Genomic DNA, 11,264 nt, shown 5'->3' on the forward strand with positions numbered 1-11,264 from the left:
TAATGTAGAATAATGTAGATTGAATTCTAATAATGTAGATTAAATTCTAATAATGTAGATTGAATTCTAATAATGTAGATTGAATTCTAATAATGTAGATTGAATTCTAATAATGTAGATTGAATTCTAATAATGTAGATTGAATTCTAATAATGTAGATTACATTCTAATAATATAGATTGAATTCTAATAATGTAGATTGGATTCTAATAATGTAGAATAATGTAGATTGAATTCTCTTGCTGGTTGGTTAGTCTATTCAGGTTCTCCTCTTAATCCCTGCAGTATCACTCACCATCCACAGGATGGAGCCAGAGAGCTGTTCAAACTGGTGGGAGCCGCTCCAACGGGACTTCACTGTGGCAAGGCCGAAGTCTCCTATCTTCACGGTCAGGTCCTCGTGGGAGGAAGATGTCTGGGAGGGGAGGGGTTAAGGAACCTCCGTCTAAGGGACTGCTGGGGTAGCTCCGTCTGGGGAGAGGGGGAGCTCCGTCTGGGGAGGAGAAGGGGAGCTCCGTCTGGGGAGAGGGGAGCTCCGTCTGGGGAGGAGAAGGGGAGCTCCGTCTGGGGAGGAGAAGGGAGCTCCGTCTGGGGAGGAGGGGGAGCTCCGTCTGGGGAGTAGAAGGGGAGCTCCGTCTGGGGAGAGGGGAGCTCCGTCTGGGGAGAGGGGGAGCTCCGTCTGGGGAGAGGGGGAGCTCCGTCTGGGGAGAGGGGGAGCTCCGTCTGGGGAGAGGGGAACTCCGTCTGGGGAGGGGGGAACTCCGTCTGGGGAGAGGGGGAACTCAGTCTGGGGAGAGGGGGAACTCCGTCTGGGGAGAGGGGAACTCCGTCTGGGGAGAGGGGGAGCTCCGTCTGGGGAGAGGGGGAACTCCGTCTGGGGAGGAGAAGGGGAACTCCGTCTGGGGAGAAGGGGGCTCCGTCTGGGGAGAGGGGGAACTCCGTCTGGGGAGAGGGGGAACTCAGTCTGGGGAGAGGGGGAACTCAGTCTGGGGAGAGGGGAGCTCCGTCTGGGGAGAGGGGAGCTCCGTCTGGGGAGAGGGGAGCTCCGTCTGGGGAGAGGGGGAGCTCCGTCTGGGGAGAGGGGGAACTCCGTCTGCACCAACACTCGTCTCCGTCTCACCTAGTCCACCTGAAGATGGAGGCTCTAACTGTATATCCCTCTGAATAATAGTGTCCTGCTAAATGACTACCATGTAAAAACAGATCTGAACACAAAGACGATGTCCTATCGATGACATGTTGATTAGGCGACACAGCGGAGAGGGGTGATTATGACTGCCTTCCTTATAGAATGGGTCAAAGGTCAGACAGACTGTGAAAGGTGCTTGTTGGAAAAAAGGTGAAAGGTCAGAGAGGATACTGTTGCTCTTCAGGTCTCTGTGGATGATGGATTTGGCGTGCAGGTAACTAGGGAGGAAAACCACAACAGCACAGGTTAGTTAGTAATCAATAAACACTAGACATATTTCCTGACCTCCACTGTACCAGTCTGTGAGTGTTAAGACTCTCCTAACCTCCACTGTACCAGTCTGTGAGTGTTAGGGGACGAGGAGAGTCAGCGTAGGGGACCAGGAGAGTCAGCGTAGGGGACGAGGAGAGTCAGTGTAGGGGACGAGGAGAGTCAGCGTAGGGGACGAGGAGAGTCAGCGTAGGGGACGAGGAGAGTCAGTGTAGGGGACGAGGAGAGTCAGCGTAGGGGACGAGGGTGTGAACCAGGAGAGTCAGCGTAGGGGACGAGGAGAGTCAGGGTAGGGGACGAGGAGAGTCAGCGTAGGGGACGAGGAGAGTCAGCGTAGGGGACGAGGAGAGTCAGCGTAGGGGACGAGGAGAGTCAGCGTAGGGGACGAGGAGAGTCAGCGTAGGGGACGAGGAGAGAGAGTCGGGGACGTAGGGGACGAGGAGAGAGTCAGCGTAGGGGACCAGGAGAGTCAGCGTAGGGGACGAGGAGAGTCAGGGTAGGGGACGAGGAGAGTCAGCGTAGGGGACGAGGAGAGTCAGCGTAGGGGACCAGGAGAGTCAGCGTAGGGGACGAGGAGAGTCAGCGTAGGGGACGAGGAGAGTCAGCGTAGGGGACGAGGAGAGTCAGCGTAGGGGACGAGGAGAGTCAGCGTAGGGGACGAGGAGAGTCAGCGTAGGGACGACGGAGAGTCAGCGTGGACGAGGAGAGTCAGCGTAGGGGACGAGGAGAGTCAGCGTAGGGGACGAGGAGAGTCAGCGTAGGGGACGAGGAGAATCAGCGTAGGGGACGAGGAGAATCAGCGTAGGGGACGAGGAGAGTCAGCGTAGGGGACGAGGAGAGTCAGCGTAGGGGACGAGGAGAGTCAGCGTAGGGGACGAGGAGAGTCATCGTAGGGGACGAGGGGAGTCAGCGTAGGGGACCAGGAGAGTCAGTGTAGGGGACCAGGAGAGTCAGCGTAGGGGACCAGGAGAGTCAGCGTAGGGGACGAGGGCGTGAACCAGGAGAGTCAGCGTAGGGGACGAGGGCGTGAACCAGGAGAGTCAGCATAGGGGACCAGGAGAGTCAGCGTAGGGGACGAGGAGAGTCAGCGTAGGGGACGAGGAGAGTCAGCGTAGGGGACGAGGAGAGTCATCGTAGGGGACGAGGAGAGTCATCGTAGGGGACGAGGAGAGTCATCGTAGGGGACCAGGAGAGTCAGCGTAGGGGACGAGGAGAGTCAGCGTAGGGGACGAGGAGAGTCATCGTAGGGAGTCATCGACGAGGGAGAGTCAGCGTCGTCAGGGGAACCAGGAGAGTCAGCGTAGGGGACGAGGAGAGTCATCGTAGGGGACCAGGAGAGTCAGCGTAGGGGACGAGGGCGAGTCAGCGTAGGGGACGAGGAGAGTCAGCGTAGGGGACGCGTAGGGAGTCAGCGTGGGGACCAGGAGTCAGCGTAGGGGACGAGGGCGTGAACCAGGAGAGTCAGCGTAGGGGACGAGGGCGTGAACCAGGAGAGTCAGCGTAGGGGACGAGGCGTCAACCAGGAGAGTCAGCGTAGGGGACGAGGGAACCAGTCAACCAGGAGAGTCAGCGTAGGGGACGAGGGCGTCAACCAGGAGAGTCAGCGTAGGGAGGAGAGTCGAGGGGAGAACCAGGAGAGTCAGCGTAGGGGACGAGGAGAGTCAGCGTAGGGGACGAGGAGAGTCAGCGTAGGGGACGAGGAGAGTCAGCGTAGGGGAGTCAGAGGGGACGAGAGAGTCAGCGTAGGGGACGAGGAGAGTCAGCGTAGGGGACGAGGAGAGTCAGCGTAGGGGACCAGGAGAGTCAGCGTAGGGGACCAGGAGAGTCAGCGTAGGGGACCAGGAGAGTCAGCGTAGGGGACCAGGAGAGTCAGCGTAGGGGACCAGGAGAGTCAGCGTAGGGGACCAGGAGAGTCAGCGTAGGGGACGAGGGCGTGAACCAGGGGATGCATCCCAAGTAGCAGCCTATTCCCTATGTCTGGGACTAGCTCTGGGAACAGGGTGCTAGTCGGGGTACATCCAGTGTGTCGTGGACTAACTCACTCCATGCCCTGCGCGGTCTGCCGGGCGATATCTATGAGCTTGATCATCTCAAACTTGGTCTCTATGATGTGTAGATGGTGGTAGAGGGAGGAGCCCTCACACCACTGGGTCACGATGGCCAGCTGAGGCTTGGTGGTGTAACCCATGAACAGCAGGATGTTGACGTGACGAGTCTTCCTGTTAGGAAGCAGGGAGAGGAAACCACTGAGGAGGAGCTTTTAGTTATCCATCCAGCATGCTATTTCATGACAAAACAGAAGCCCTGCTATTTCATGACAAAACAGAAGCCCTGCTATTTCATGACAAAACAGAAGCCCTGCTATTTCATGACAAAAGCCCTGTTGTTTCATGACAAAACAGAAGCCCTGCTATTTCATGACAAAACAGAAGCCCTGCTATTTCATGACAAAAGCCCTGTTGTTTCATGACAAAACAGAAGCCCTGCTATTTCATGACAAAAGCCCTGTTGTTTCATGACAAAACAGAAGCCCTGCTATTTCATGACAAAAGCCCTGTTGTTTCATGACAAAACAGAAGCCCTGCTATTTCATGACAAAAACAGAAGCCCTGCTATTTCATGACAAAAACAAAAGCCCTGCTATTTCATGACAAAACAGAGAAGCCCTGCTATTTCATGACAAAACAAAATCCCTGCTATTTCATGACAAAACAGAAGCCCTGCTATTTCATGACAAAAACAGAAGCCCTGTTTACACTATACTTGTCGGTTATACTGTATATCCCAACACACCTAAGACCTGGAAGGTAGCAGTTAATCACCTCAACGTCAACGCAGTAAAACTACTATTTCCACCACTGTGTACATGCCAAGCTTTTCATTACCATGACTTCACCGTTAAAAACCCGTGTCTTACCGGAGGACTCCCACCTCGTTCTTAAAGGCCTGTAGCTGCTGTGGTGTGGGAGCTGTCACGTTCAACATCTTCACCGCCACGTCGCCGTGCCACTTGCCCTTGAAGACGGTCCCAAAGGATCCAGAGCCTATCCTCTGACCCAGGGTGATCTGACCTTCTGAGATCTCCCAGTCGTCACTTTTCTAGAGTCCCGTCTGCCCAGGGTTTTTCTGAGATCTCCCAGTGGGGTCTGGGGTTTTCTACATGGGGGGAGGGGGCACACACAGATGGTTTTACTTCCTGCTTTACAACAGAGCCTACACCTGCTTTACAGATGGTTTTACTTCCTGCTTTACAACAGAGCCGGTCTTAAAGTGGCAGCGCACGGTGACAGGCTCTGTGCGTGTCACCACACTATGTGTGTTTTTACTAGGTCTTTCTCCAACTGAATACCTGGTCATTTTCTAGCCATCTTGTCAACTCCTATAGTCATTGTTTGGCATCTCAGTCATATTGTAAACTTATTGATCCTGCTTTGTGATACACCAATCAGCTCTAAGGTCTGTGTTCCTTATACACCAATCAGCTCTAAGGTCTGTGTTCCTTATACACCAATCAGCTCTAAGGTCTGTGTTCCTTATACACCAATCAGCTCTAAGAAGGTCTGTGTTCCTTATACACCAATCAGCTCTAAGAAGGTCTGTGTTCCTTATACACCAATCAGCTCTAAGGTCTGTGTTCCTTATACACCAATCAGCTCTAAGGTCTGTGTTCCTTATACACCAATCAGCTCTAAGGTCTGTGTTCCTTATACACCAATCAGCTCTAAGGTCTGTGTTCCTTATACACCAATCAGCTCTAAGGTCTGTGTTCCTTATACACCAATCAGCTCTAAGGTCTGTGTTCCTTATACACCAATCAGCTCTAAGGTCTGTGTTCCTTATACACCAATCAGCTCTAAGGTCTGTGTTCCTTATACACCAATCAGCTCTAAGAAGGTCTGTGTTTTGTAGCGGTTGTGTCTCACCATCTTATTGCGGTCGTCAGACGAGGACGATGACTTCCTCTCTCTCTGTGGACACGGAGACTTCTGAGGAGCCTTCACATTGGTCAATGAGCCAGGCAGCGAGGCCGGGGGCGTGGCCGACAGCCCTGCAGTCGACCCTAATTGGAAGTAGGAAAGGGAGGGAGGGGGTTAGGGAGGGAGGGAGGGGGGAGGTAAACAAAAGAAAAGGAAAGATGAGGATGAGAAGAAAACAGAAGGGCAAACAGAACGGTGGTAGGAGGAGGAAGAGGAGGAAGAGGAGGAAGACAGGGCTTGAGTGATAGAGAGAAGGGATATGTCCAGTCCCAAACTGACACCTAGACCCTATGTCCTAGGATCGACCTCTAGACCCTATGCCAGAACCCTAGACCCTATGCCCTAGGATCGACCCCTAGACCCTATGCCCTAGGATCGACCCCTAGACCCTATGCCCTAGGATCGACCCCTAGACCCTATGCCCTAGGATCGACCCCTAGACCCTATGCCCTAGGATGGACCCCTAGACCCTATGCCCTAGGATCGACCCCTAGACCCTATGCCCTAGGATCGACCCCTAGACCCTATGGCCTAGGATCGACCCCTAGACCCTATGGCCTAGGATCGACCCCTAGACCTATGAAATGACGGGTATAAAACAAAACAGTGAAACTTCCACCTAGCCTATCAGAGGGCAAGTTGGAACAAATACCCTATTGCTTACACCTGTCAAAAAACATCTCTGATCTCCACAAGTGCATGGGGTCCGATCATAGGGTCTAGGGGTCGGGTCTAGGGGTCTGATCATAGGGTCTAGGGGTCGGGTCTAGGGGTCTGATCATAGGGTCTAGGGGTCGGGTCTAGGGGTCCGATCATAGGGTCTAGGGGTCGGGTCTAGGGGTCTAGGGTCTAGGGGTCGGGTCTAGGGGTCCGATCATAGGGTCTAGGGGTCGGGTCTAGGGGTCTGATCATAGGGTCTAGGGGTCGATCATAGGGTCTAGGGTCGATCATAGGGTCTAGGGTCTCATAGGGTCTAGGGTCGATCATAGGGTCTAGGGTCTAGGGGTCCGATCATAGGGTCTAGGGGTCCGATCATAGGGTCTAGGGGTCCGATCATAGGGTCTAGGGGTCCGATCATAGGGTCTAGGGGTCGATCATAGGGTCTAGGGTCGATCATAGGGTCTAGGGGTCGATCATAGGGTCTAGGGGTCCGATCATAGGGTCATAGGGTCTAGGGGTCCGATCATAGGGTCTAGGGGTCCGATCATAGGGTCTAGGGGTCCGATCATAGGGTCTAGGGGTCCGATCATAGGGTCTAGGGGTCCGATCATAGGGTCTAGGGGTCGATCATAGGGTCCGATCATAGGGTCTAGGGTTACGATCATAGGGTCTAGGGGTCGATCATAGGGTCTAGGGGTCGATCATAGGGTCTAGGGTCGATCATAGGGTCTAGGGGTCATCATAGGGATCATAGGGTCTAGGGTCCGATCATAGGGTCTAGGGGTCGATCATAGGGTCTAGGGGTCCGATCATAGGGTCTAGGGGTCCGATCATAGGGTCTAGGGGTCCGATCATAGGGTCCGATCATAGGGTCTAGGGGTCCGATCATAGGGTCTAGGGGTCCGATCATAGGGTCTAGGGGTCGATCATAGGGTCTATCATAGGGTCTAGATCATAGGGTCTAGGGGATCATAGGGTCTAGGGTCATCAGGGTCTAGGGGTCGATCATAGGGTCTAGGGGTCGATCATCCGATCATAGGGTCTAGGGGTCCGATCATAGGGTCTAGGGGTCATAGGGTCTCAGGGGGGTCCGATCATAGGGTCTAGGGGATCATAGGGTCTAGATCATAGGGTCTAGGGGATCATAGGGTCAGGGGTAGGGTCTAGGGGTCATAGGGTCGATCATAGGGTCTAGGGGTTCGATCATAGGGTCTAGGGGTCGATCATAGGGTCTAGGGTCATAGGGTCTAGGGGTCCGATCATAGGGTCTAGGGGTCCGATCATAGGGTCTAGGGTCATAGGGTCTAGGGGTCATCATAGGGTCTAGGGGTCATAGATCATCGATCATAGGGTCTAGGGGTCGATCATAGGGTCTAGGGTCGATCATAGGGTCTAGGGGTCATCAGGGTCTAGGGGTCCGATCATAGGGTCTAGGGGTCGATCATAGGGTCTAGGGGTCCGATCATAGGGTCTAGGGTCCATAGATCATAGGGTCTAGGGGTTCGATCATAGGGTCTAGATCATAGGGTCTATCATAGGGTCTAGGGTCGATCATAGGGTCTATCATCGATCATAGGGTCTAGGGGTCTCATAGGGTCTCGATCATAGGGTCATAGGGTCTAGGGGTCATCATAGGGTCCGATCATCAGGGTCTAGGGGTCGATCATAGGGTCTATAGGGTCTAGGGGTCGATCATAGGGTCTAGGGTCTAGGGGTCGATCATAGGGTCTAGGGTCGATCATAGGGTCTAGGGTCTAGGGGTCGATCATAGGGTCTAGGGTCTAGGGTCGATCATAGGGTCTAGGGTCGATCATAGGGTCGATCATAGGGGGTCTAGGGGTCTAGGGCTCGATCATAGGGTCTAGGGTTTGATCATAGGGTCTAGGGGTCGATCATAGGGTCTAGGGGTCGATCATAGGGTCTAGGGGTCGATCATAGGGTCTAGGGTCGATCATAGGGTCTAGGGGTCGATCATATCTAGGGTCTGATCATAGGGTCAGGGGTCTAGGGGTCGATCATAGGGTCTAGGGGTCGATCATAGGGTCTAGGGGTCGATCATAGGGTCTAGGGGTCATCTAGATCATAGGGTCTAGGGTCGATCATAGGGTCGAGGGTCATAGGGTCTAGGGTCATCATAGGGTCTAGGGGTCGATCATAGGGTCATAGGGTCATAGGGTCTAGGGGTCCGATCATAGGGTCGATCATAGGGTCTAGGGGTCGATCATAGGGTCTAGGGGTCGATCATAGGGTCTAGGGTTCGATCATAGGGTCGATCATAGGGTCTAGGGGTCGATCATAGGGTCTAGGGTTTGATCATAGGGTCGATCATAGGGTCTAGGGGTCGATCATAGGGTCTAGGGTCGATCATAGGGTCTAGGGGTATCATAGGGTCGATCATAGGGGGTTTGATCATGATCATAGGGTCTAGGGGTCGATCATAGGGTCTCATAGGGTCTAGAGGATCATAGGGTCGATCATAGGGTCTAGGGGTCGATCATAGGGTCTAGGGTCGATCATAGGGTCATAGGGTCTAGGGTCGATCATAGGGTCTAGGGTCGATCATAGGGTCTAGGGTCGATCATAGGGTCTAGGGTCGATCATAGGGTCTAGGGTCGATCATAGGGTCGATCATAGGGTCTCATAGGGGTCGATCATAGGGTCTAGGGGTCGATCATAGGGTCTAGATCATAGGGTCTAGTCTCATAGGGTCTAGGGTGATCATAGGGTCTAGGGGTCGATCATAGGGTCTAGGGTTAGGGTCTAGGGTCGATCATAGGGTCTAGGTCGATCATAGGGTCTAGGGGTCGATCATAGGGTCTAGGGTCGATCATAGGGTCTAGGGTCATAGGGTCTAGGGTCGATCATAGGGTCTAGGGGTCGATCATAGGGTCTAGGGGTCGATCATAGGGTCTAGGGTTTGATCATAGGGTCTCGATCATAGGGGGGTCTCATAGGGTCTAGGGTCGATCATAGGGTCTCAGGGGTCTATCATAGGGTCTAGGGGTCCGATCATAGGGTCTAGGGGTCGATCATAGGGTCGATAGGGTCTCCGATCATAGGGTCTAGGGTCATAGGGTCGATCATAGGGTCTAGGGTCGATCATAGGGTCTCAGGGGGTCGATCATAGGGTCTAGGGTCGATCATAGGGTCTAGGGGTCGATCATAGGGTCTAGGGGTCGATCATAGGGTCGATCATAGGGCATAGGGTTCTATCATAGGTTCGATCATAGGGCAAGGTTCCCCATCATAGGGTCTAGGGGTCGATCATAGGGTCTAGGGGTCCGATCATAGGGTCTAGGGGTTCCCCAAGGTTCCCCAATGCCAAAATGATCAAAGATATTTTGTATATATTTTATTACTAATAATTTTTCATTAATGAAACAAAAACAGACCGTAAAATCATCAGAAAATGAGCTCAGTGATTTTAAATTTAGGAAATCTGTCCAACTATTCCATATATTTTATAAATAGAAACTGACATGTAATCAAGGTTTGAAATGATTGTTCCTCTAATATAATATCTATCTATCTATCTGGGATACTTGCGGTCAATTTTCAGCGATACAAATGATTAATAACTATGCTTCAGCAACCCCTTACCATCCGCTCAAGGATGAAGAAAACAATTTGCCCCACGGCTGAATGTAATTAGGGAACCTTGGCGTAGGGTCTAGGGGTGTATTTGGGATTGGGCCATAGAGTGGGTTTCAGAGAACAGGAGGGTTGAGGGGTCGGAGTGTTGTGTCCTGGAGGTGTTGTGTCCTGGTGGTGTTGGAGGTGAGGGGTGATGTCACAGTGGGAGGTGAGGGGTGATGTCACAGTGGGAGGTGAGGGGTGATGTCACAGTGGGAGGTGAGGGGTGATGTCACAGTGGGAGGTGAGGGGTGATGTCACAATGGGAGGTGAGGGGTGATGTCACAGTGGGAGGTGATGTCACAGTGGGAGGTGGTACTGATGGTTTAACAGAGCTGATTGCTTCTAGGCTTGTGGCTAGAGCACAGCAGTCTTCTCCCTAACCTGAACCTGATTCTCCTAACCTGTCAAATTCTCCCTAACCCTCCCTAACCCGTCAAATTCTCCCTAACCCGTCAAATTCTCCCTAACCCGTCAAATTCTCCCTAACCCGTCAAATTCTCCCTAACCCGTCCTTCTCCCTAACCCGTCAACTTCTCCCTAACCCAACTTCTCCCTAACCCGTCAACTTCTCCCTAACCCGTCAACTTCTCCCTAACCCGTCAACTTCTCCCTAACCCGTCAACTTCTCCCTAACCCGTCAACTTCTCCCTAACCCGTCAACTTCTCCCTAACCCGTCAAATCCTCCCTAACCTGTCAACACTGTCAACTACAGTCAGTCAACACTGTCAACTACAGTCATGTCAACACATTACACTGTCAACTACAGTCAGTCAACACTGTCAACTACAGTCAGTCAACACTGTCAACTACAGTCAGTCAACACATTACACTGTCAACTACAGTCAGTCAACACATTACACTGACAACTATAGTCAGTCAACACTGTCAACTACAGTCAGTCAACACTGTCAACTACAGTCAGTCAACACAGTACACTGTCAACTACAGTCAGTCAACACTGTCAACTACAGTCAGTCAACACAGTACACTGTCAACTACAGTCAGTCAACACATTACACTGTCAACTACAGTCAGTCAACACATTACACTGTCAACTACAGTCAGTCAACACATTACACTGTCAACTACAGTCAGTCAACACATTACACTGTCAACTACAGTCAGCCAATACATTACACTGTCAACTACAGTCAGTCAACACAGTACACTGTCAACTACAGTCAGTCAACACTCAACTACAGTCATGTCAACACCGTCAACTACAATCAGTCAACACATTACACTGTCAACTACAGTCAGTCAACACATTACACAGTCAACACATTACACTGTCAACTACAGTCAGTCAACACATTACACTGTCAACTACAGTCAGTCAACACATTACACTGTCAACTACTGTCAGTCAACAAATTACACTGTCAACTACAGTCAGTCAACACTGTCAACTACAGTCAGTCAACACACTGTCAACTACAGTCAGTCAACACAGTACACTGTCACAGTCAGTCAACACTGTCAACTACAGTCAGTCAACACTGTCAACTACAGTCAGTCAACACTGTCAACT

The 11,264-nt window shown here is 52.1% G+C and overlaps 1 pseudogene; it reads right to left on the bottom strand.

Moving 5' to 3' along the window:
* LOC123995960 overlaps positions 1–11,264 on the bottom strand; it is a 71,709-nt pseudogene that overhangs the window by 10,149 nt on the left and 50,296 nt on the right.

This window comes from Oncorhynchus gorbuscha, linkage group LG14, assembly GCF_021184085.1.
Source record: "Oncorhynchus gorbuscha isolate QuinsamMale2020 ecotype Even-year linkage group LG14, OgorEven_v1.0, whole genome shotgun sequence".
Taxonomy (NCBI): Eukaryota; Metazoa; Chordata; class Actinopteri; order Salmoniformes; family Salmonidae; genus Oncorhynchus; species Oncorhynchus gorbuscha.